Below are 24,269 nucleotides of genomic sequence, written 5' to 3' on the forward strand. Positions count from 1 at the left end.
TTCTCTCCTTTTTGAAATATATCACATTTGCCAGTGACTGGGAAGAAGAGAAATGGACCAGTAGCTAGAGATGTATGTAGGGTTAAGGGAAGGCTTTTTAAAGCCAGGAGACAGTAGACCATGGGGATGATGAGACTGTCAATCAGAGAGGGAAATACTCAGGCAAAAGAGAGAGAAGGGAATATTGAGAATGAGAGCAGGTAGGATCTTAAGCCCAGGTGTTGGCGTTGGTCTTTCATTCAAAGAAGTGAAGAGAAAGCAGAGTACAGACAGGTATGGAGATGGGTTGGTTTGATGGTTTAGATGTTGGGGATATAAAGGAATTCATGTCTGATTGCTTCTATTTTCCAATGAACTATACTGTCAGGTCAAAAGCTGAGGGAGAGCAGCAGAGGGTGTAGCAAGTTTGAGAAAGGAAGAGGAGGGAAATAATTTTGGAAACAAAGAACACAAACATATTAGGAAAGAGACTGCCGAGCTGAACTGAGTGTCCATTTATTTATTTCACTGGAGAGATTGCTAACTCACTTCTATCCCATTTTGGGGGCAGTGGGTTTTCTAAGGCCCAGGGTTACACCTGGGTATTGTTAATTTCTAAAAAAAAAATCTTGTTACCAATATGATGGAGTTGGAATGAAGATTACAAGGAAGAAGAGCAAGATAGAGATCTAGCCTCTCAAATCAAATGCAAGGTGGTTGTGGAGGCCAGCTGAAGAATGACTGCTCAAAGGAGCATGGTCCGAGGGGGGATATTTAATTCGGGTCACACAATTGGCTCAATGTTGTCAAGGTCCATCAAAAAAAAGTTTATTTTCCATCAGAAGTGTGAACATTTAGGAATATATGTTTTCCTTCCAACAATTCATTAAACAGAACGATACTGTTTTTCCCTTTTCTCCCTTAGAAAAAGTAGAGTTGTATGAATTTATTACAGAGGTGGAGGTGAGACTTATGAAATAACTATAGGCTTTCCAAACCATGAGTCTAAATAGGGAAGTTAATAAGTACCATGCTGAGCAGTGACATCACTGTTTCCCTAGTTACCCAATGTGGAGGCAGAAATGAATAAGCTAGATATAAATGCAGTATCTAATAGGGTGGGAGTGTTAGAACATTTTATGGCCATGAGGTTGGTAAGCCTTGTAACTCAAAATGTGGTCACTGAAAACATGTAACCAAAAAATGTCATGGGACCTGTCAACTCACTGCTTATGGCATTGGTAAAATATGTTCTATATTCATGTACGTGTGTGGAAGCTAAATGTAGCTAGTTCATTGGCTATACCTAAAATCCTGAATTAGGACTTTGTGGATATGTCAACACAAAAACATACACATATTTTGTATTTTACACAAAGCCAGTAGATAACAAGTATGTAGTAAATATAACATGATTTTAAAATAGGTATGTGCTTATTTATATAATACACATGGTTCATTCCTTTTAGTTAAATGATACCTGCCTCTGTAGACACTCTGAAAAGCTGAAACAATCCTATTCTTATCTTGATATTGAACTCATCTTTACTTCTCCTGTGTGCTTATTTTAACAATCAAAGTCTTTTTTTTTTGTTTTTAATGTGATTGTCTTTGACAATCATCTGAATTACTTATTGGAGCAACTCCAATAGGTAAGCTAAAATGACTATTCCCATTTTAGAGTTGGAAAAACTAAAGTATAGATGGGTTAAATTTCTGTACAAACTCAGCTTTTACTGTTGTTATAAATAGTTTTGTTTCAGATTGGATGTAAGATCAGTGACCAAAGAAGACGGCTTCTGAATGTTACCTCATCCTTACATTCTAGGATCTGAGAGTTGTATTTGAGTACCAAGCTTGATATACAGAAACTAGAAGATAATACACACTGTCTATGGCTAACAGTGCCAAAAATTCAGCCTAGTAACTACTAAACATGCTTGAACAAAAGTTTATTTTCCATCAGAAATGTGGAACAGAATTTTTTTTGAAAATTTGCAGAAATCCTCATTTTTCATAGTGTTTAACAATGTCTCATCATTTGGACAATAATTTTTCGACTCTCTAGTTTAACAAATGATAAGCTTGCAATTATTTTTACAGAGGTTTTCCTTTCCTTTCAACAATTATCTTATCTCTATTTTTAGCTCATGATTCCCAAATAAAAGTGTAATCTCTTTCCAGAATTTTAGGGCTGTGCTCTATAGCCATCAATCTGACAAAAATCCTTGCAGATAAACAGCACATACTTTAAAAAGCTTTTTCTTTTCTTTCTTCCTTTCTTTTTTAAAAATTTGCCATGTGGAAAATGGCAAAGAACTTGGTTGAAAAACAACTGGTTGAAATAATAGATCAAGTGATAGAATAAATTTTAGGCAAAGTATCTTCAGATACACATTTCCATTATTTTCTACTATATGTTTCTCTTATTTTTAGTTAGCTCCTATATCCCCTTATTTTTAATTTTTACCAATGTTATAGATTTTATAAACAGTTTAAAGAGTGAAGCAACTTTAGAAACCTTATCATAAACTTCATTTCTCACTCCCAACCCCACCATACCTCCAGGCAACCATTTTGAACTCCTGTAGCAGATTCTCTTGTTTACTTTCTTAATTCTAAATAAAGTGATTATTTTGTGACTTTTCCACTTTAGGCATTATCTGTTGATTTCCCAATATAGAAGATGAGGATTTAGTTATCTTTTACTTCTTGCTCCTCCACACAAATACACATATTTAATCCCCAAATTTGACCCTATCATGATTTCAGTTAGATCACTATTCAGTACTTACACTATTAAATGCTATCCTCATCTGTGCCACATAATATACTATGGTTATATTTCCTTTCCTACATAATTTTTTTTTCTTTTTTAAAAATTGAGGGCTTCCCTGGTGGCGCAGTGATTGAGAGTCCACCTGCCGATGCAGGGGACGTGGGTTCGTGCCTCGGTCTGGGAGGATCCCACGTGTTGCGGAGCAGCTGGGCCCGTGAGCCATGGCCACTGAGCCTGTGCGTCTGGAGCCTGTGCTCCGCAACGGGAGAGGCCACGACAGTGAGAGGCCCGCGTCCCGCAAAAAAAAAAAAAAAAAAAAAAAAAAATTGAACCTGAGGTACACAGATTTGGATTAATTATAACTCATGACACATACTTATCATTGGTCTATGCATAGCCCTCATTTATTTAGTTATTTAATTAGCTATTTTTAATAATGTAACTAGATCTCTTGAACTGACACCTATAATGAAAGTTAGAGCCTTGAAAATAACCTACATCTATTTATCACTGCATCAACAAGAATAAAATACTTAGGAATAAACCTACCTAAAGAGGCAAAAGACCTGTATTCTGAAAACTATAAGATGCTGATGAAAGAAACTGAAGACGACACAATCAGATGGAAAGATATATCATATTCCTGGATTGGAAGAATCAATATTGTTAAAATGACCATACTACCTAAGGCAATCTACAGATTCAGTGCAATCCCTATTAAATTACCAGTGACATTTTTCACAGAATTAGAACAAAGAATTTTAAAATTTGCATGAAAACACAAAAGACACTGAATAGCCAAAACAATTTTCAGAGAGAAGAATGGAGCTGGAGGAATCATGGTCCCTGACTTCAGACTATATAACAAAGCTACAGTAATCAAAACAGTAGGGTGCTGGCCAAAAAACAGACACAGATCAATGGAACAGGATAGAAAGCCCAGAAATTAACCCTTGCACCTATGGTCAATTAATCTATGACAAAAGAGGCAAGAATATACAATGGAGAAAAGACAGTCTTTTCAATAAGTGGTGCTGGGAAAACTGGACAGCTACATGTGAAAGAATGAAATTAGAACTTTCTGTAACACCTTATGCACAAATAAACTCAAAATGGATTAAAGACCTAAATGTAAGACTGTATACTATAAAACTCCTAGAGGAAAACATAGGCAGAACACTCTTTGGCATAAATTGCAGCAATATTTTTTGGATCTGGCAGCTAGAGTAATGGAAACAAAAGCAAAAATAAACAAATGGGATGTAATTAAATGTAAAAGCTTTTGCACAGTAAAGGAAACCATAAACAAAACAAAAAGACAACCTACAGAATGGCAGAGAATATTTGCAAGTGATGCCAACAAGGGATTAATCTCCAAAACATACAAACAGCTCATACAACTCAATATCAAAAAAACAAACCAAAAAACAAACAACCCAATCAAAGAATGGGCAGAAGACCTAAATAGTCATTTCTCCAAAGAAGACATATAGATGGCCAACAGGCACATGAAAAGATGCTCAACATCACTAATTATTACAGAAATGCAAATCAAAACTACAATGAGGTATCAGATATCATAATGGCATCATCAAAAAGTCTATAAATAGGGCTTCCCTGGTGGCGCAGTGGTTGAGAGTCCGCCTGCCGATGCAGGGGACACGGTTCGTGCCCCGGTCTGGGAGGATCCCACATGCCGCAGAGCGGCTAGGCCCGTGAGCCATGGCCGCTGAGCCTGCATGTCCGGAGCCTGTGCTCCGCAACGGGAGAGGCCACAACAGTGAGAGGCCCACGTACTGCAAAAAAAAAAAAAAAAAAAAGTCTATAAATAATAAACGCTGGAGAGGGTATGGAGAAAAGGGAACACTCCTACACTGCTGGTAGGAATGTAAACTGGTGTGGCCACTATGGAGAACAGTATGAGGTTCCTTAAAAAAACAAAAATAGAGTTACCATATGATCCAGCAATCCCACTGCTGGGCATAAATCTGGAAAATATGAAAACTCTAATTCAAAAAGATGTATGTACCCCAATAGCAGCACTATTTACAATAGCCAAGACATGGAAGCAACCTAAATGCCCGTCAACAGATGAATGGATAAAGAAGATGTGGTACATATATACACAATGTATTATTATTCAGCCATAAAAAAGAATGAAATATTGCTATTTGCAGCAACATGGATAGACCTAGAGATTATCATACTAAGTGAAGTAAGTCAGACAAAGACAAATATTATATGTGGAATCTAAAAAATGATACAAATGCACTTATTTACAAAACAAATAGACTCATTGACATAGAAAGCAAACTTACAGTTACCAAAGGGGAAAGGGGGGAGCGATAAATTAGGAGTTTGGGATTAACATATACACACTACTGTATATAAAACAGATAAACAACAAGGACCTATAGCACAGGGAACGATATTCAATAACTTGTAATAACCTATAATGGAAAAGAATCTGAAAAAGAATATATATATATATACTTTTATATATATATTCTTACATATTGGACTGAATCACTTTGCTGTACCCCTGAAACTAAGACAACATTGTAAATCAACTATACTTCAGTAAAAAAAAAAAAATAACCTACATCTAACCATCTTCTCCCTACCCACAACGAATCCATCTTTCTGCCTCCCTTTACCCTAAGTTAACCATAGTCTTGAATCTTGTGTTTGTCATTTTCTTACTTTCATTCTTGTAAAAGCTTATTGCATCTATATGTATTTCCACACAAAGGGATACATAGGGCTAGTAGATAAAAAGTATCTTTTGAGGCTTCACTTTAATGGCAAACTTTGTAATTGGGGCCAATCCTTTCAGTAAGAACAAGTTGAAATGCTAGAGAAAATATTTTCAAAAATCTGCTTGAAGTTATCAGAGAGATAACAAAACAGTAAAGAATTGTGAGATCATTATCGGGGAGAAGAAACCCAGAGAGGTGAGGAATTTGAGGCTATATTCCTCTTAGTCGTATGCTGATTTTGGAAGAGGTAACTAAATAGCTGAGCAAACCTCCTGATAAACACGAGACCAGCAGACAAAACTGGAGTTCAGTGCCCACCAAGGAGGATGGTGTCAAGGATATCCTCCAGGTTTCAGATTGAGATCATAAAAGCTAAATCCTAGGAGTAAAGAGTGACTGGAAATAGACTAGCCTTCAGAGATTGAAGTAGATTTTTCTCAGTCCTCTAAGGAATTAAGGTGATCCAATATTGCCAATGCCCTTAGCAATCTTCTGGAACCAGACTCAAATCTTTGCTGGAGTAAGACAACCTCATTTTAGACCTCAAAGTATCTGTACAATGCCTGGCGTTTAATAAAGGATAACCAAGCATATGAAAACATAATGAAAAAACAAGACAACAGACAATAGAGGATCAAAATAATGAAGTTATCAAAGACAGACTTTAATTACACTTAATATGTTCAAAGAAATAAAAGACAAGATGGAGAATTCTAGTAAAGAACTGGAAACTATAAGAAAGAATAGAAAAAAATTCTGAAATGTAAAAACAATAACTTTATTAAGACCCCAATGAATAGATCTAACAACAGATTAATAAACAAAGTTGAAAAGAGAATTAGTGAATTGGAAGACAGATCAGATAAAAACATCCTAAATGAAGTAAGGAAGAAAAAGAATAAAAAGGAATATTTTTTCTATTCTTTCTTGTAACTTGTTCTTTCTGTAAGAAATATAGAGGACACAGAAGGGGAGAAGGAAAATTGGACAGAAGTAATATCTGAAGAGGTAATTTTAACTTTTCTAAAAATGATAAAATATGCCAAGCCACAGATTCAGTCATATTATAAATTACAAACAACACACACACACACACACACTTAGATATGTCATAGTATGACTACTCAACACTAAGGACAAAGAGAAAGAGAAAAACAATAGATGGTTTTCAAAGGAACATCTGGTTAAACAGGGGCAACTGACGCGGAAAGGCAATGAAACAATATTTTTAAAGTGCAAAAAGAAAATAAATCCCAGCCTAGAATTCTATTCCCAGAAAAAGCAATGCTTTAAAAAGAATGTAAAATAAATAGATTTTCAAAGGAAAAAATGAGAGTATTAAAGGATGTTCATCAAGCAGAAGGAAAATTATTTCAGGGGAAATTCAGAAATGTAGAGAGGAATGAAGAGCAAAAAACAGATAAATATGTGGGTAAACCAGGTCAATACTGATTGCAGAAAACAACAGTCATAATGTTTTGTGGAGCTAAAAACATAGAGATAATTAAAATACATGAAAATGACAGTAAATAAGTAAGGAGAGTGATAAATAGGATTTAAATATGTTTTGAAAGTCTTTGAACTGTCCAGGAAGAGATAAAAGTACTAATTTATGTTAGGTTTTATACATCAAGAATACAAGTTATAATCTCTGGGATTATCTCACAACAAGTAAAAGCATATGACTAATAACTGAATAGAAAGCAGGAAGATTAACATTTAAAAAAATTTTATGTAAATACATGAGGCTGGTTATAATATTTGAGATGTACTTTTTCCACTTATTATAGAATCACTCTGATTCACCCATATATTTACTTGTTTTAACTGCTTAAATGATCACAGTTTATTTATCCATTCTCCCACTGATGTGCATCTTTTGGGTTATTTCCAGGTTTTTGGTGAACAGTGCTGTGGTAAAACTTCTTGTACTTTTCTCTTATTATATATATATATTTTTTATTTATTTTTTTCTCCTGTTATATGTATTTAAAACTTCCTCTTTCACCCTAAAAGAGTATTGCTGGGTCACAGAGTATGTTTTTCTTCAACTTTGGAAGGTAATGTCAAAATATTTTTATTTTTTAATCTCACCAGCAACACACAGAAGATTTTGTAAATCCACATATTATTCAATATTTGGTATAATGAGTCTTAATTTTTGTCAGTGAAATGGCTATATCATTGTGATCTTGATTTGTATTTTCCTGATCACCAGTAATGTTGAACATCTCTTTGTATTTATTGGCCATATGTAATTTCCTCTTCTGTGAAATACTACTTTATGTCCCCTGCCTATTTTGTGTTGGGTTGTTTGTGGTCTTACTATTGATTTTTACAAGTTTATTTTATATTCTTGATATTATTGGTCATTTATGTATATTGTGAATATCTCCTCAAGAGTCTTATTTTTTTTTTACTTGCTTTTGATGAGTACAAGTTCTTAATTCTTTCTTTTTAAAATAAATGTATTTATTTGTTTATTTTTGGCTGCGTTGGGTCTTTGTTGCTGCACACAGGCTTTCTCTAGTTGCGGCGAGTGGGGGCTACTCTTTGTTGCGGTGTGTGGGCTTCTCATTGCGGTGGCTTCTCTTGTTGCAGAGCACAGGCTCTAGGCATGTGGGCTTCAGTAGCTGTGGCTTGAAGGCCCTACAGTGTAGGCTCAGTAGTTGTGGTGCCTGGGCTTAGTTGCTCCGCAGCGTGTGGGATCTTCCTGGAGCAGGGCTCGAACCCATGTCTCCTGCATTGGCAGGCAGATTCTTAACCACTGCACCACCAGGGAAGCCCACAAGTTCTTAATTCTAATAAGCCCTGCACAGCTTTTTAGTTTTCTCTGAAATTAACAGCGGTCTTTTTGTCAATTTACTTATTCTTTTATGGACTTGTTGCTAATATAATCCAAATCCTTCCCAAAGTGTGCAAGTTGCCACTTGAAATATTCAAATTAGTTATTTTATCAATTTCATCATCCTGAAGAAATCTCTTCTGGAACTTTGTGACCTGTTCCATCCTGAACATGTTGCCTTCTAGGCACGCCTGTCACCTGGAGGTCTCCATTTAACCCATTCTGGAGACTCTCCTTTTTGCTTTGTTTCTTGGATCAAGATCTTACTCTTTCTTACTTCACTTCCTTGTTCTGGTGGAGTACATCCTCCTGTACCTTCCTGAGAAAAGATGCAAGAGAGGCAGATTTTCAGAGATCTTCATTCTGCCCTCACACTTTTAGATGGAAATGAAATTGAAATTGGAAATCATTTTCCTTCAGAAGTTTAAAGACATTGTTTCATTGTCTTACAGCTTCTACTGTTATATTTTAGGCATTTGGTACCATTCTGATTCTTGATTCTGGTATGAAACATTTTCCCCAGTCCTCCGGGGACTGTAGGATTTTTCTCCCTAGTGCTCTGAAATGCCATAATATGATATGGTGTGGGTTATTTTAGACCATCATGCTGAGCAAGCATGCCTTTCAGTTCTGAGAAATTCTCTTGAATTACTTTTTATAATTTCCTTCCCTCTATTTTCTCTGTTTCCTCTTTTTGGAACTCCTATTATTTAGGTATTGAATCTCCTAGAGTGGTCTTCTAATTTTTTTTACCTTTTCTCTTCTATTTTCTATGTCTTCGCTTTTCTATTTTACTTTCTGAAATATTTCCTAAACTCTACCTTCTGTATAATCTACTTTTTCTATACCCCCTTCATATCTGCTATGATAATTTTAATTGCCAAAAGCTTGTTTCTTTGTTCTCTGAATTTTTTTTTAACGTATCACCTTGTTCCTCATTTGTGAATGTAACAACTTCTCTTTTTTTCTGAATATCTTGGTCATAGAGGCTTTCCTTGTCCTTTTGGCATTCCCTGGCTGTTTGCTCAAACTGAAAGTTGTGCACCTGAAAGCTGATTAGAAACTCTTGTGTACGTACCTGTAGCTTGTTGACTGTAGTCTTCATAAGGTGATCTAGCTGGGTCTATTCCTTGGGAGATTCCTAATGCCAAGATCTCAGTTCTACTCCTTGGGGACATCCTGATGTCAGGATCTTAGTTCTTTTCCCTCCCTGAGAGAAGATTTCTATTTTTCTGCCAGTTCCATGTTGGTTGACAGCCAGCAGTCTGGGAGCTGAGAAGGCCAAGGGCAGTTTTTGTGTAAAGTGGGAAAGGAATAAAAGAATAATTGCTTCATTAACACACTGTCAGAGAAGACTTAACCCCATCTTCACCCCTGCCTTCCAGAGATGTTTGGGTCTTGGGGGATTTTGCAATGTAAATTGAGTTTCTGTTCAGTTTTCCTCGCTGCCGGTTTAGGATTGCTTTCTCTAGTCTGCTAAGTCAGTACCTACATACTTTCCAGCCTCCAGAACTTTGAGGCTGTCTTCCTTCCTGTTCTTTTATTATAGGTTTGTGCCTTTAACTAGAAATTCAACTTAAGCTTTTAAAGGACTGTCAGGTCAATTCAACAAGCACATACTGGGCACCTGTCAGGCGCGTGGTTCACATATCCAGGGGCTTGGGCTGTTATTAAATTCTGAACTGGAATGACGGATGCTTCTCAAGTCTTTATTGTTCTCCTTGCAACCACTGGGCTACTTCCTCCAGCTCTGAGCTATTTTGTTTATTCTTTTATCTCTGGGGTACCGTTAACTCTTTCCCTCATCTTCTATCAACTGGAAACATTGTTTTCTCATCTTAAATTTCCTTTTAGATTTAAGTACATAACCTATTTCCAAGTCTACCTAAAAATGTCTCCTTTATCAATCTGGAATAAATAGGGAGGATTTTTAAACTCTGCCTAGTAAGAAAAATTACTTCCAATTTGTGCTCAAGTTGTATGATATCACTTATATATGGAATCTAAGCAATACAACAGACTAGTGAATATAACAAAAAAGAAGCAGACTCCCAGATATAGAGAACAAACTAGTGGTTACCAGTGGGGAGACGGGCAACATAGGGGTGGGGAGTGGGAGGAACAAACTATTGGGTGTAAGATAGGCTCAAGGATGTATTGTACAACACAGGGAATAAGCCAATTTTTGCAATAACTGTAAATGTAAAGTAACCTTTCAAAATTGTATGAAAAATAAAAAATAAATTTAAAAAAATTTAAATGGATCATCCTCCCTACTCCCATCCAAAAATGCCATGACTCTTCCTATGTCATAGACCTGGCAATAGTGATTCAGGGCTGTTATAATTAATCACTATACATCAAAATGGTTATTATTTACTAATGCCCACTATGTACTAGAAATTTTCATATGTTTTGGGCAATATTGGATTGTGGAGGTACAGTGTATGAATTCCAGTTTCACCAGTTATTAGTTATATGACTTTGGATGAATTACTACTTTGTACTTCGTTTCTTCATCTGTAAAATGAGGAAGATAATGGCATCTACCTCAAGTGACAATTTTCTCTTCTGTAAAATGAATATAATTGTATCTCCTCCAAAAGACCATTTTGAAGATTAGATGACAATATATGTCAAGTCCTTAGCAAAGCACCTGGTGCACAGGAGGCAACATGTGCTGTCTATTAACATTACTGTTATATTAGAATTATTTCTATCTTCATCCCATGTAACAGAATAAGAAATATGAGTTCAAAGAAGTTCATTTAATTTATCTATGGATGCAGAGTTAGTCAACAAGTTAGTCAACATCAAGGCTGGAATACAAACTCTAGCAATTCTGACAATACTAACACTTTTCTCAGTGTCATGTGTCTCAATATAGCACGTGTCCATTTTAAAATGTAGTTCTTTTTAGTCTTATTATTTACTAATCACCAATTACGTACTAGATAATATGGAGTTTAAATAGAACAATTTCTCAAATCGATGAGAAGAGAAGCTGTCCTTGCAATGGGGCAGTCTGCTATAGGGTATCAAAGCCTGAGTGGGGTGAGGAGGGCTTTTGAGCAGCAGAACAGCCCCAGTGTGGGGTCTTGGGGCTCAGGTGGGGTGAGGAGGGCTTCCATGTGAGGTAGGGGCTGGGGGAGGAGGTAGTAGCTGCAGCCCTGGGCAGGGTGTCAGCCCAAGTGGGATGAAGAGGGCATTTGTTTGGGGAAGGGAGCAGCAGTAGCAAAGGGAGATTGGTTATACACAGGGGAGTTAAAGAAGTAAATGTATTAAATATAATAGGAGACAGATTTCTCATTGTCAGAAAAGGGAGTTTCATATATGGAAAAGATGAAAACTAAAGTCAACTTTGTGGTGTTGGATTGAGGGTATTGGTATGAACTGCAAATCTGTTATAGAAATAGTAGTTTATAACCTTCCCACAAAGAAAATTCCAAGTACAGATGGCTTCAGGGTAAATTCTCCCAAACATCTAATGATAAAATAATAACAATTCTATTCAAACTCTCCCAAAAAATAGAAAAGGAAGAAATACTTCCCAACTCATTCTATGAGGCTAGCATTACAATGAGATCAAAGATATTACAATAAGAGAAAATTACAAACTGATATCCCTCGTGAATACAGATGCAAAAATTCTAAATAAAATTTTACCAAATCAAATCTAACAATATAGTAAAAGGATAGTACATCATAACCCAGTGGGATTTATCCCAGGAATGCAGGGTTGCCTTAACAATAGAAAATTAATCAATGTAATTCATCATGTTAACAAACTGGAAAAGAAAAACACGGTCATCTCAAGAGATGCAGAAAAGACATTTGACAAAATCCAACTGATATTTGGCTACCATCCTGTCAAGGGAAGCCTCTGTTGAGAATCACAGATTTAGAGGGAGTAACATATAGACAACTATCTGTTCTGTTCTTTTTAAAAATTAATTAATTAATTATATTTTGGCTGCGTGGGGTCTTCGTTGCTGCACGCGGGCTTTCTCTAGGTGCGGTGAGCGGGGGCTACTCTTCATTGCAGTGAGCAGGCTTCTCACTGCGGTGGCTTCTCCTGTTGTGGAGCACAGGCTCTAGGCGCGCGGACTTCAGTAGTTGTGGTGAAGTCCCCGAGAAGCCCTTTTAAAGTGCTTCTACCAGTCAAGTGAAAGTATCTTTTTGACTGATGTCATCTGTGGCTTTTAAATATTTTTTGACAACTTATTGCTTTTATTAATCTGGGGTAAACATTTTAGATTCTTTTATGAACTTAAAAGATATTAAGAGAAACGAACTGGAAAAGTAAATAAGAAAAAAATGCCAATTTCCATTGTGGTTGTATAGAGTTGGCACGTGTAGGAAGGTATATGAGCAGAGGAGAGCCGCAATAAAACTGATGCTTACAGAAAGCTATACTGGCAGCAGGTCAGGGTCAAGAACATCTATGCTTCCATGAAGGTGTCCCAGGCCACTCTAACCATGCTGTTTTCTGAACTCCTATAGATATTATACAATATATAAGCAATAATAAACAGGTGGATCAAAATAAAATGCTTTTAGCAGCAAATATAGAATAATTCACCCTGATAAGACAACAATGGTTAAAATTCACATGAAAGTAAAAAACCTTGGGTACAATTTCTTCCCTGGAGTTAGAACTTTTAATATGTTAATGGGCATCTAGACAGTACAGGAAGAGCCTTATATTTCAAATGACGCTAGTATTTTAAGGAACAGAGTTCAGGGAACACTAAGTTAGATTATAGTGTAATGTATTTAAGTAAGAGATCATTAAAGTTAGAATTTATGCTAGCAGCCTGTAACTAGAATGGCTGTGGAGTCCCACTTCTGCATATCCTCAAGAACAGAACAGGGCTTCCCTGGTGGCACAGTGGTTAAGAATCCGCCTGCCAATGCAGGGGACACGGGTTTGAGCCCTGGTCCGGGAAGATCCCACATGCTGCGGAGCAACTAAGCCCGGGAGCCACAACTCCTGAGCCTGTGCTCTAGAGCCTGCGAGCCACAACTACTGAAGCCCACGCGCCTAGAGCCCGTGCTCCACAACAAGAGAAGCCACTGCGATGAGAAGCCCGTGCACCGCAACAAAGAGTAGCCCTGCTTGCCGCGGCACACAGCAACAGAGACCCAATGCAGCCAAAAATAAATAAATTTATTAAAAAAAAAAAAGGGCTTCTCTCCATATACCAAAAGAAAGCCATGCAGTAAAAATGAAATTTCTCCTCATGTTTGCTAACTGCTATGGTCTGAATGTTAGTGTTCCCCCAAAATTCGTATTTTGAAATCCTAACTCCTAAGGTCATGGCATTAGGAGGTGGGGCCTTTGCGAGGTGATTAGGTCATGAGGGTGGAGTCTCATGAATGGAATTAGTACCCTTATAAATGAGATCCACCTTTCCATGTGAAGTTATAGCAAAAAGAAAGCTATGAACCAGGAAGTGGGCTCTCACCCGATATCAACTTGATCTTGGACTTTCCAACCTCCAGAAATGTAAAAAATAAATTTCTGCTGTTTATAAGCCACACGGTTTATGGTATTTTGTTATAGTAGCCTGAACAGACTAAGATACTAACACAGTGTTTCTTTCTGTAAGCATAAAAAATACATTAAAGGGAATTGTGTCCTGTGAGAGATGAATCTATAAAGAAGCTGGGTATCGAGTCATAAACCCACCACAGAAAAACAAAATAAAAAGGGAAACCCAGCTGAGCACGTTCCTTTTGTGTGTTCAGGGGATTTGTGACTTATTCTTTGTGCAGAGTACTACACATCTTGGAACCAAATAGTTTAAATAAGGTAGTAATATGTATAATTTTCTTAATAGATCTTTATTGGAGTATAATTGCTTCACAAAACTGTGTTAGTTTCTGTTGCACAACAAAGCGAATCAGCCACATGCATGCACACGTCCCCATATCCCCTCCCTCTTGAGCCTCCCTCCCACCCTCCCTATCCCACCCCTCTAGGTCATTGCAAAGCACTGAGCCAATCTCCCTGTGCTATGCAGCTGCTTCCCACCAGCCAACCACTTTACATTCAGTAGTGTATATATGTTGATGCTACTCTCACTTCACTCCAGCTTTGCCCTCCCACCCCATGCCCTTAAGTCCATTTTCTATGTCTACCTCTTTACTCCTGCCCAGCAACTAGGTTCATCAGTACCATTTTTTTTTAAATTTAGATTCCATATATACATGTTAGCATACGGTATGTGTTTTTCTCTTTCTGACTTACTTCACTCTGTATGACAGTCTCTAGGTCCATCCACCTCACTACAAATAACTCAATTTCGTTTCTCTTTATGGCTGAGTACTATTCCATTGTATATATGTGCCACATCTTCTTTATCTGTTCATCTGTCGATGGATACTTAGGTTGCTTCCATGTCCTGGCTATTGTAAACAGTGCTGCAAGGAACATTGTGGTACATGACTCTTTTTGAATTATGGTTTTCTCAGGGTATATGCCCAGTAGTGGGATTGCTGGGTCATATGGTACTTCTATTTTTAGGTTTTTAAGGAACCTCCATACTGTTCTCCATAGTGGCTGTATCAATTTACATTCCCACCAACAGTGTAAGAGGGTTCCCTTTTCTCCACACCCTCTCCAGTTGTTTGTAGATTTTCTGACGATGCCCATTCTAACTGGTGTGAGGTGATACCTCATTGTAGTTTTGATTTGCATTTCTCTAATAATTAGTGATGTTGAGCATCTTTCCACGTGCCTCTTCGCCATCTGTATGTCTTCCTTGGTGAAATGTCTATTCAGGTCTTCTGCCCATTTTTTAAGTGGATTGTTTGTTTTTTTGATATTGAGCTCCGTGAGCTGTTTGTATATTTTGGAGATTAATCCTTTGTCTGTTGTTTCATTTGCAAATATTTTCTCCCATTCTGTGGGTTGTCTCTTTGTCTTGTTTATGGTTTCCTTTGCTGTGCAAAAGCTTTTAAGTTTAATTAAGTCTCATTTGTTTATTTTTGTTTTTATTTCCATTACTCTAGGAGGTGGGTCAAAAAAGATCTTGCTGTGGTTTATGTCAAAGAGTGTTCTTCCTATGTTTTCCTCTAAGAGTTTTATAGTGTCTGGTCTTACATTTACGTCTTTAATCCATTTGGAGTTTATTTTTGTGTATGGTGTTAGGTGCTGTTATAATTTCATTCTTTTCCATGTAGTTGTCCAGTTTTCCCAGCACCACTTACTGAAGAGGCTGTCTTTTCTCCATTGTATGTTCTTGCCTCCTTTGTCATAAATTAGGTGCCCATATGTTAAGGTAGTAATATATTTAAGAGCACCTTTTGAAAGTTACAATCCCCAAGGTAGATACACCATAATAATCTTTTCATTGAAAAAAAGAATTCAAACACTTTTGTTATAACAAAAGAGCAAAATAAATCCTGGTGTGGGTAGTATGCTGAATTCACAAGAAGCAATGTTCTCTCCCAGCCTGATACTGGATAAGTAATTTTTCAATTAAGTACTTTTATTTGTTTATTTTTTTTCCTTTTTGGCCACGCCATACAGCATGCGGGATCCTAGTTCCCCAACCAGGGATCTGACCCACGCCCCCTGCATTGGAAGTACAGAGTCTTAACCACTGGACCACCAGGGAAGTCCCTAATTTTTCAGTTAAAGTGCCTTTTTCTCAATAGTTGAAATGTTCTTGGATGAGTTGTAAAGTGTTCATATTGACTGCATTAGGCCAAATGGTCATTTCATATAAACAGGAACAAGACTTCAGCTAATCCAGAATAGTGTGACAAACATTTTGATTCTTTGGCTGAAGCTTTAGAACGAAGCCCATAAAAAACAGGAAGATACTGAAATCAGTTTACTGTGATCTAGACTTAGCTTGCAAAATCAGCTAAGGCCTAAAATATATATGTTTTGAAGCACAGGTCTATCAGAAGTGATAAACTTAGTGTACTGTCTATTTTGTCTTCCATTTCAAAAGGCAAACAAAAGGATCAAATTATAATTTTAAAAGGCTTCAGAAATACACTTATATTACCTGCACTTAGGACATGTACAAATTTGGTAAGAAAAATTCTGGAGAAAAAAGATTGACTTATCCACACTATTATTGTTTATTTTTCTGGAAAGAGGCTTTCAAAACAGAAAAAGTCTTAAGTTAAACTAATCCACCCTTCTCCCCTTTTATGGGCCTGCCCCTTGGAAATTATAACCATTTGTACAAATAATTTTACTCCACAGTATATTTATTGAGGCAATGCATAATTAGTGGGGCCTTAACATCTTTCTAGCATTGCCATGGTCTGTGAAGAACTTAAGAGAAATGTGAGATATATTCTCTGCCCTGTAAGGACATTTCATTCTATTAATTTTAGAATTCTAGAAATAATACCAGAGATAGTTTAAAAACTAAAACATTTTATTTTCCTGATGAGACATACTTGCAAACATGAATCTTAAGCAAAGGTACAATCCTGGATACTCTATTTTATTATTCACCTGGATGGAAATGGCCATCTTTGTGTCCAGACAGCACCTACTACCTTAGAATAACCAAAAGAATGGTTGTTCTCCTTCAATAGATTACCGGCTCACTACATCTTTGTTTAGAAGAAGATAGTTTCATTGCCCACTGTCACATTTTTATTTGTATTGATTAGGTCTATGTCCAATAGAAATGCATGCCCTGAGCCCCAAGAGATAGCATAAGAATAGTCACGGCAACACTATCTGAAGTAGGGACAAACTATAATCAACCCAGATGTCCAACACAGAAGAATGGATAAATGAATTGTGGTACATGTTTACAACAGAATACTGCAAAACAATGAAAATCAACAAACTGCTGTTACATTCAACAACATGGATGACCAATGGAAGAAGCAAGACTACAGAATACATCAAGTACGATTTCATTTACATAAAGTTCCCCAACACACAATACTAAACTATATGGATGTATCTGGTGCATATGGGTGCATACCAAAGTGGTAAGACTATAAAAAAAGCAAGGAAATGATCACATAAAAAGTGAAACTAGAGCTTATTCAGAGAAGAGTGTGGGGAGAAAGTTCTGATTGGGAAGAAATTCTAATTCTTCTAATTCTCCTCCTCCCCCTCCTTCTTTTTCACCATAGGTGGCAGTTACAAGGGGTGTTTTCTCTTAGAACAATTTGTAAACTGTACATGTCACATTATCACTTTTTTATGAGTATATTATACTTCATAATAAAACACATCTAAAAACCCCACAGGTTACTACGCTAAATATTAAATACATACATATATACCTACATGTGTGTATGTAATACATACACTAAACTCTACCAGTTTCAAGAGAAAAAAAGAAGAGTGACTCTGTATTAGACTTCTCTTGTCATCCCCCTCGCTCCGGCTTCTGCTGAGCACAAAAGAGCACAAACACACTTAAAAAATGAAAGCGATAAGGGCGTAAAAGTACACCAAAATATACCATTCCTTGTCATGAATGTTATTTGAGAGTTTGAAAGACTTATGTGGCTTTTTGGCTGATGGTGGAATTGCAGGTATATATTCCTAGTTTCTCCTTTGTCTATTGATATAACTTACTGATATAACTATGCTGAAGCAGCTCTTGAGAAAAATGGGCATCTTCCTGTCCTTACAGCTTAGACACAGAAGAAGCTGTACTTTGATCTTACACGTAATGGCCTGCCCCTAAGTTTCCTGCTTCTACCAGCAATGTTGATTCTAATCTTAGAAAAAGTCTGCTTCTTTGAAGAAAAAAAAAAACACACGCAACAAAAACCCTGAGCTAACCCAGCCGTGTCCACCTATGATATGAGTTATCTGACTTAAGCCTTCATCAACCTATTTTTCTCCATGCTCCTGAATTAACTGGGCACTAGGTAATTGTGTTACCTTTTCATCTGCCCTGGATGAAACCCATAACAATACCTGAATACTGGTGATACGACATCCTCAAAGCCTCTTTCAGCAATGATCCCAATACAAATCTTGGTTAAAAGACTGACAATATCAAACTCTAACATGTCACACAAGAAAGAAACTGGGTTGCCCAACTGCCCACCTCTGTGCTCCAGGATACACTTTCTAAAAGGAGCACAGAAAAATACAGCAACTTTGTTCTCCCCTCTGTGATCATTATTATTGTATAGCTCCTGGGTAGGTCAAAATCAATTTTACATTTAAGAATACCTGAATATGATCTGCGCTCTTGTAAGTTAAATTTCACTTTTCAAAATCAATACTCCCACATAATATCCTGGTGGAAACAATGTAGAGGGCAATACAGTTCACTCTTGATCTTCCAAAGGTTTATCCACAGCACAGCTTACTTCAAGCAAACCTTGATCCAAAGTTTGGTAAAATAACCAATTCTACTCAAGTCACATGTGGCCAACACTCTGTCTATTTAATCTAACAACCAGAATCAAGGCCTTAAAGGCAAAATAATTATTTGCCTCTCTTTAGTTTGGCAAAGATAAGCAATCTTTTTAGGCTGGTGCTTTATTTCACCCTGAGTTACGACTTCCTCTTATTGCTGTTTTTTTTTAAATAAGGAGACTAGGAATGCATTCTGCAAGGAAGAAAGGAAAAAGAGCTACAGAACAACCTTATAATGAAGTTGAATTACTCTACCTAAGTATGTCTACATTGTAGCTCATTACTTGGCTCAAAATACTATATGTCAAAGGATACTTCCCCAAATAGAACTATATACAATAAGAACATGATTTAAGAGGTACAGACCATAACTGGTAACCCTGTTCCCCAATATCACTGCTATGAATGGGGTCACACTGAATTAGTCTCCCAAAGTATCTCTCACATTCAAATACAAATTCTAAGATATTTCAAAATCAAATCTCATTATGTTGGAAGTAGTTACCATTTGGCTTATATATACCATGGTTTCCTTCACTTATAATGAAATTTAAAAACTGACATACAGGGACTTCCCTGGTGGTCCAGTGGTTAAAGAATCCGCCTTCCAATGCAGGGGACGCAGGTTCGATCCCTGGTCACGGGACTAAGGTCCCATGTGCCATGGGGCAACTAAGCCCGCATGCTCTGGAGCCCACGCAACACGACTAGAGAGAAGCCCCTGCACTACAACTAAGACCCGACACAGCCAAATAAATAAATAATCAAAAATAGATTGACATACAGTATATGACTATTTTTATGGAGCAGAAACAAATGTGTTCTGGGACCATATTTAAACTTCATATATTAAAAAAGCATTTCAACAGAGGAGGGATAAAAATAATTCTCCTTACATTTGTAAGCAACTGGAATTCAAACCCAGGCCTTCTGAGTCCATGGCTGGTGTGCTTTCAACGTACCACAGCTGTCCTTAGTTTCCTTAATAATGACTTATCCAAAATCTTTATATGAAAAAAGTGATTTTAGGAAACAACTGCAACATCCCAGGCTTTTGTTTTTAATTAGACAAACATGCATTCTCATTTGTTTCTATCACCCCTCCCAAACAATTCCTTACAGAATAAAATCTGAGTAAAAAAACATGATTTTTCTACTCAAACGTTTTCCCTAAAGGTTCCACCTAAAAAATATTATGAGAAATTAGAAGCTCACAGCCATATGCCTCCTTTTTCTACTCCTCAGTGGCATCAGTGACCAAAGAGTGACATAACTGATGCAAGAATAGGATCTAGAGCCTGCACATAATAGTATAGATTATTTTAATTGAACACTAGACCATAAATTAAGTGTAAACGGTTTCTAAATCAAATGTGGTTTAAAATTAATTAAATACTTACAGCAAGAAGCTTACTTGTTAATTCATTAAAGTCAAGATCACACTTATTCAGATAATTTCAACCATCCAGCAGCTTCAACTGCTATTTTATTTCCTTTAATTAATCTCTCTCAAGATACATATAAGCATATAGCAAAACCATCATTTTATCAGGTTATAATATTAGCTTTAAAATTTTATAGCCAGGGACTTCCGTGGTGGTGCAGTGGTTGAGAATCCACCTGTCAAAGCAGGGGACACGGGTTTGAGCCCTGGTCCGGGAAGATCCCACATGCCTCGGAGCAACTAAGCCCATGCGTCACAACTACTGAGTCCATGTGCCACAACTACTGAAGCCCGCACACCTAGAGCCTGTGCTCCGCAACAAGAGAAGCCACTGCAATGAGAAGCCGGTGCACCACAATGAAGAGTAGCCCTCGTTCGCTGCAACTAGAAAAAGGCCGCATGCAGCAACAAAGATCCAACGCAGCCAAAAAATAAATTAATTAATTTAAAAAAATTTATAGGCCAGCATGGTTATTTGTACAAATGCTGGAGTTCTGAGTTCTGATAAAGGGTGTCAACCATGTAAATTCACCATCTATGAGTAAACAGCTGTTGTTATATTTAAAATCAAGCTAAAAAAAAAAGAATGTGTGTGTATGTGTATATATATATGTATAGCTGAATCACTTTGCTGTATGGCAGAAATTAACACAATATTGTAAATCAACTATATTTCAATTAAAAAAAAAAGGTAAAATCAAGCTTCCTTCAGTTTTTGGACAGCCAGTGATTGCTTAAGTAATGTGCTATGCGGACATAGAAAATAAAGTTTTAAATACTTACCTTTGTGTCAAACTGTGTTAAACAAGGCAAACGAACAATTCTCATTCAATGCAAAGCCCCCTCTGAGTTAGATATTTTAAAGATTACTAATTCAAAGACGGAATTCTAAAACAATCACCCAAAGCATGAAAAAAAGTCACCCTAATCGACCAGAGATTCATAAAACTAACTGCATAAGAAGCTATCAGTGTATGAAAATGGAATAGGAAAATCTGAGACATAAAACTTTGACTATCAGGAAAAATTTCAGCAAATATCAAAAATTTAAAAAAACTTGGAATTATTTTATATCCACTGTGGTCTTTGATTGTTAATTGTTGCCTTCCAGTGACTGAATTACCTCTCATGCAGTGGCCTTGCTTAAGCTCAAAGCTGACAAAGTTGATGGAGAAGCTGCAGAGCAGAGAACCTCCCACCGAGGGCAGAGCAGGTAGTCTAGGAGAAGCTGCAGTTGGGTTTTCTTGAAGTCATGAGGTAACAGAGTTGTCGAGATCAGTGGTCCCCATGCTTGTCTGTTCATCGGAATCACCTGGGGAGTGAAAACACTCTTGATGCCTGGGTCCCACCTCCAGAAAGTGATTTAATTGGTCTGCATGTGGCCTGGGCTTTAGAATTTTAAAGAGATGTAGGTGATTCTAATGTGTGGCCAAATTTGGGAACAACTGGTCTGTATTCTTTTACGTTTTTAATCTTAAATTTTTTTTGACAAATTAGATTCATGTCCATTTTCTCATACTTCCTATATGTCTCATGGCATTTTGGGAAATCCATGGAAGTACTATGTGTTCTGGAATACTCCCACAACCATACCCTGTACAATACAACTGAATTATTTATCATTGTCAAAAGGAGAATAAAACTAGGAAGAATAAAGGCATGAATAAGCTGAATTTCATAAGATGTTTCTTCATGACAAGAATTACTACTGTATGTATGGATTTTTTTTTCAAATCCAAGTCCTAGAAACTTTATTGCTTTCTATCCTAAAACCAGACAGAAGACTTAGAGGACACTGCCTATAATAATCTGTGCTTAAGTAATGATCTGGATTTGTGTGACCTATTCCAACTTTCCACTTTATCAGATGGAGCAGAGGCAGCTGCTGGAATGAGGAATAAGGAACTGGGTCTTAACACATGAATAAACCTGTAGAGATACTAAGTTCATTAATGTTCTTGTTGGCAGGAATCAAAATGACTTAGAGGCAGCCAAGTTGAATTACAGGTTTGATTTACTTAGAGATACATGCTATGCGGACATCAGCATTTTTTTAAACCAGCCTCAAGGCAGGCTTGACAACAAGTGTGCAATCTCTTCCTTTCACAGTAAGATTCACTTTTATTTCCCTGTGGCTTCTCTGCCTCCTGTGGGGGCATATGTCCAGACTAGAGGGGAAAGAAAATAGTTTTAAAAGTTAAAAATGTCAGTTTATCAATAGTGATTAATGGGGATACTAGATATCTCTGCTCCTTAAAAAAAAAAGCACCCACAACAGGTGAGTAGATTGACGCTGGAAAGCACATTACAGTGTCAGAGATTCATAGTAAGAACATGTAATTTCACTCTGATACATGGGGTTAACATGCTTTAAATAGACTGAAGTACTGAGCTGAAGGTATTGCTCCTTTGAAATTAAAACAACGACCAGATCATAATGAAGCTATGTGGATGTCAACATCAGAACCTCCCCACCTCATGACACAATGTAATCTTATGTCAGTTCAAAATTCTACTAATAGTTGGGCAAACCAAGGCATTACTCACGTAAGTGGGAAGTGGGGTAAAGGCTCCCAAGGAGAAGCCTGTGGTATGAGTGAACTGTAGACAATGGACAAAAATCAACAGTAAAAAGCAGCCTATATTGTTCAATTTTAAAGGTTTGTTTGGCTTAGTGAAATACAACGCTTTCTAAAAGCCAATACAGCTAATTCTCAAGATCTTCCCAGTCTTACTGAAAGCTGACTGCAAATCACCAAAGCACACAGAGACGAAACAGAAGCTGTGTTCTCGATTATTTCCAAATACACAAAATCATCCACAAAGATGTGTTCTTTTGGCAAGTGACATGGCAATTTGGTGTTCATTTCTAGTGCCAACTGCAACCAGTTGTTTCTTCTGAGTCTTTAAACTTAGGTCTTGAAACTGAGCTCTTCATTTCCCTGTCTTCTGCTTTTGCTTCCCCCATATTTGCTGCCAAAGTTACAGTCTACCACCCACACAATGGCCAAGCTGGAACCTGGGAGTCATCACGGGCTCCTCTTTCTGTATTTCAGTGCCTACCCTCCAAGTCCCATCGATTATGTATTCTGAATATTAAATTAAGCCTCCCCTCCATCCCTTACACCATCACCAGAGGTCACGTCCTCATCCTCACTGGTTTCTGTACCCTAATTTTGTGTTCTGTCAACACTCCTGCCTACCCTTCTGAAGTTTTTTTCTGGAGTTCATGTTACTCAAATATGAACATACCATCTCCCCACATATTCTTTAACAACTTTGTGCCTTTACTCTTGTTTCTCTTTTGCCTGTAATGTTCCCTCCTGCCATGTTCTTGCTGACCAGCTTTTTCTGTCAAGCCCTTTCTGACTTTATCAGACTGAGTTAGGTGTTTGCTTTTCTGTGCTTCTTATACACCTTGTACATAACTCTACTAGAGGGTTTGCCACAGTGTCGTCACTGTTTGTTTACATGTTGGTCTTCTCTCCTGACCTATGCATGAAGGGTGAGCTCCTTATCCTGTTCAATGCTATATTGCCTACGCCTGGCACTCAGAAGGGCTTAAAACGTTGATTTAGACTAAATCAGTGATTCTTCAACTACTCACTGGAATTGCCTGGGGAATTTTTTAAAAGACTGAGGCTTGGATCCTACCCCAGACCAATTCAAATTGAATTTCTGAAGGCAAACCTAGGCACCTGAATTTTTTTTAAACTTCCCTATTGATTCTGATGTTGTTAGTCACTGAAAACCACTGTGCTAAATTATTTCTCAGGAAATGCTAGTTAAAACAGCACCAAGAAAACATGAAGTTTGAGGACCTCCCGTGAGTTTTTATTTTTTAAAAGGACACTGTATTAATTATCTATGGCTGAGTAAAAAATTACTCCCATATTTATTAGCAGTTTAGAATAACCGAAACTGATTATCTCACAGCTTCTCTTGGTCAGGAATAGGGGCACAGCAGGGCTCAGGGTTTCTCAGGAGACTGCATTTGTGGTGCCAGCTGGAGCTGCCATCATCTCAAGGCTTGACAGTGAAGGAGAACTTCCGTCCAACTCCACATGTGTGGTTATGGCAGGGTTCGGTTC

General features: G+C 37.2%; 1 long non-coding RNA gene across 1 annotated transcript in view; it reads right to left on the minus strand.

Moving 5' to 3' along the window:
- Nucleotides 1-3,085: 3,085 nt before the first annotated feature.
- The window catches only part of LOC117203417 (uncharacterized), a 35,320-nt gene continuing 14,136 nt past the window's right edge, over nt 3,086-24,269 (minus strand). Inside the window, exons 3-4 of the long non-coding RNA XR_004486168.2 lie at nt 21,302-21,490; nt 3,086-9,634 (exon numbers count right to left, since the gene is read on the minus strand). This is a non-coding gene — a long non-coding RNA (uncharacterized LOC117203417). The remainder of the gene's footprint in view (nt 9,635-21,301; nt 21,491-24,269) is intronic.

The sequence above is a fragment of the Orcinus orca genome, chromosome 3 (genome assembly GCF_937001465.1).
Source record: "Orcinus orca chromosome 3, mOrcOrc1.1, whole genome shotgun sequence".
Classification (NCBI taxonomy): domain Eukaryota; kingdom Metazoa; phylum Chordata; class Mammalia; order Artiodactyla; family Delphinidae; genus Orcinus; species Orcinus orca.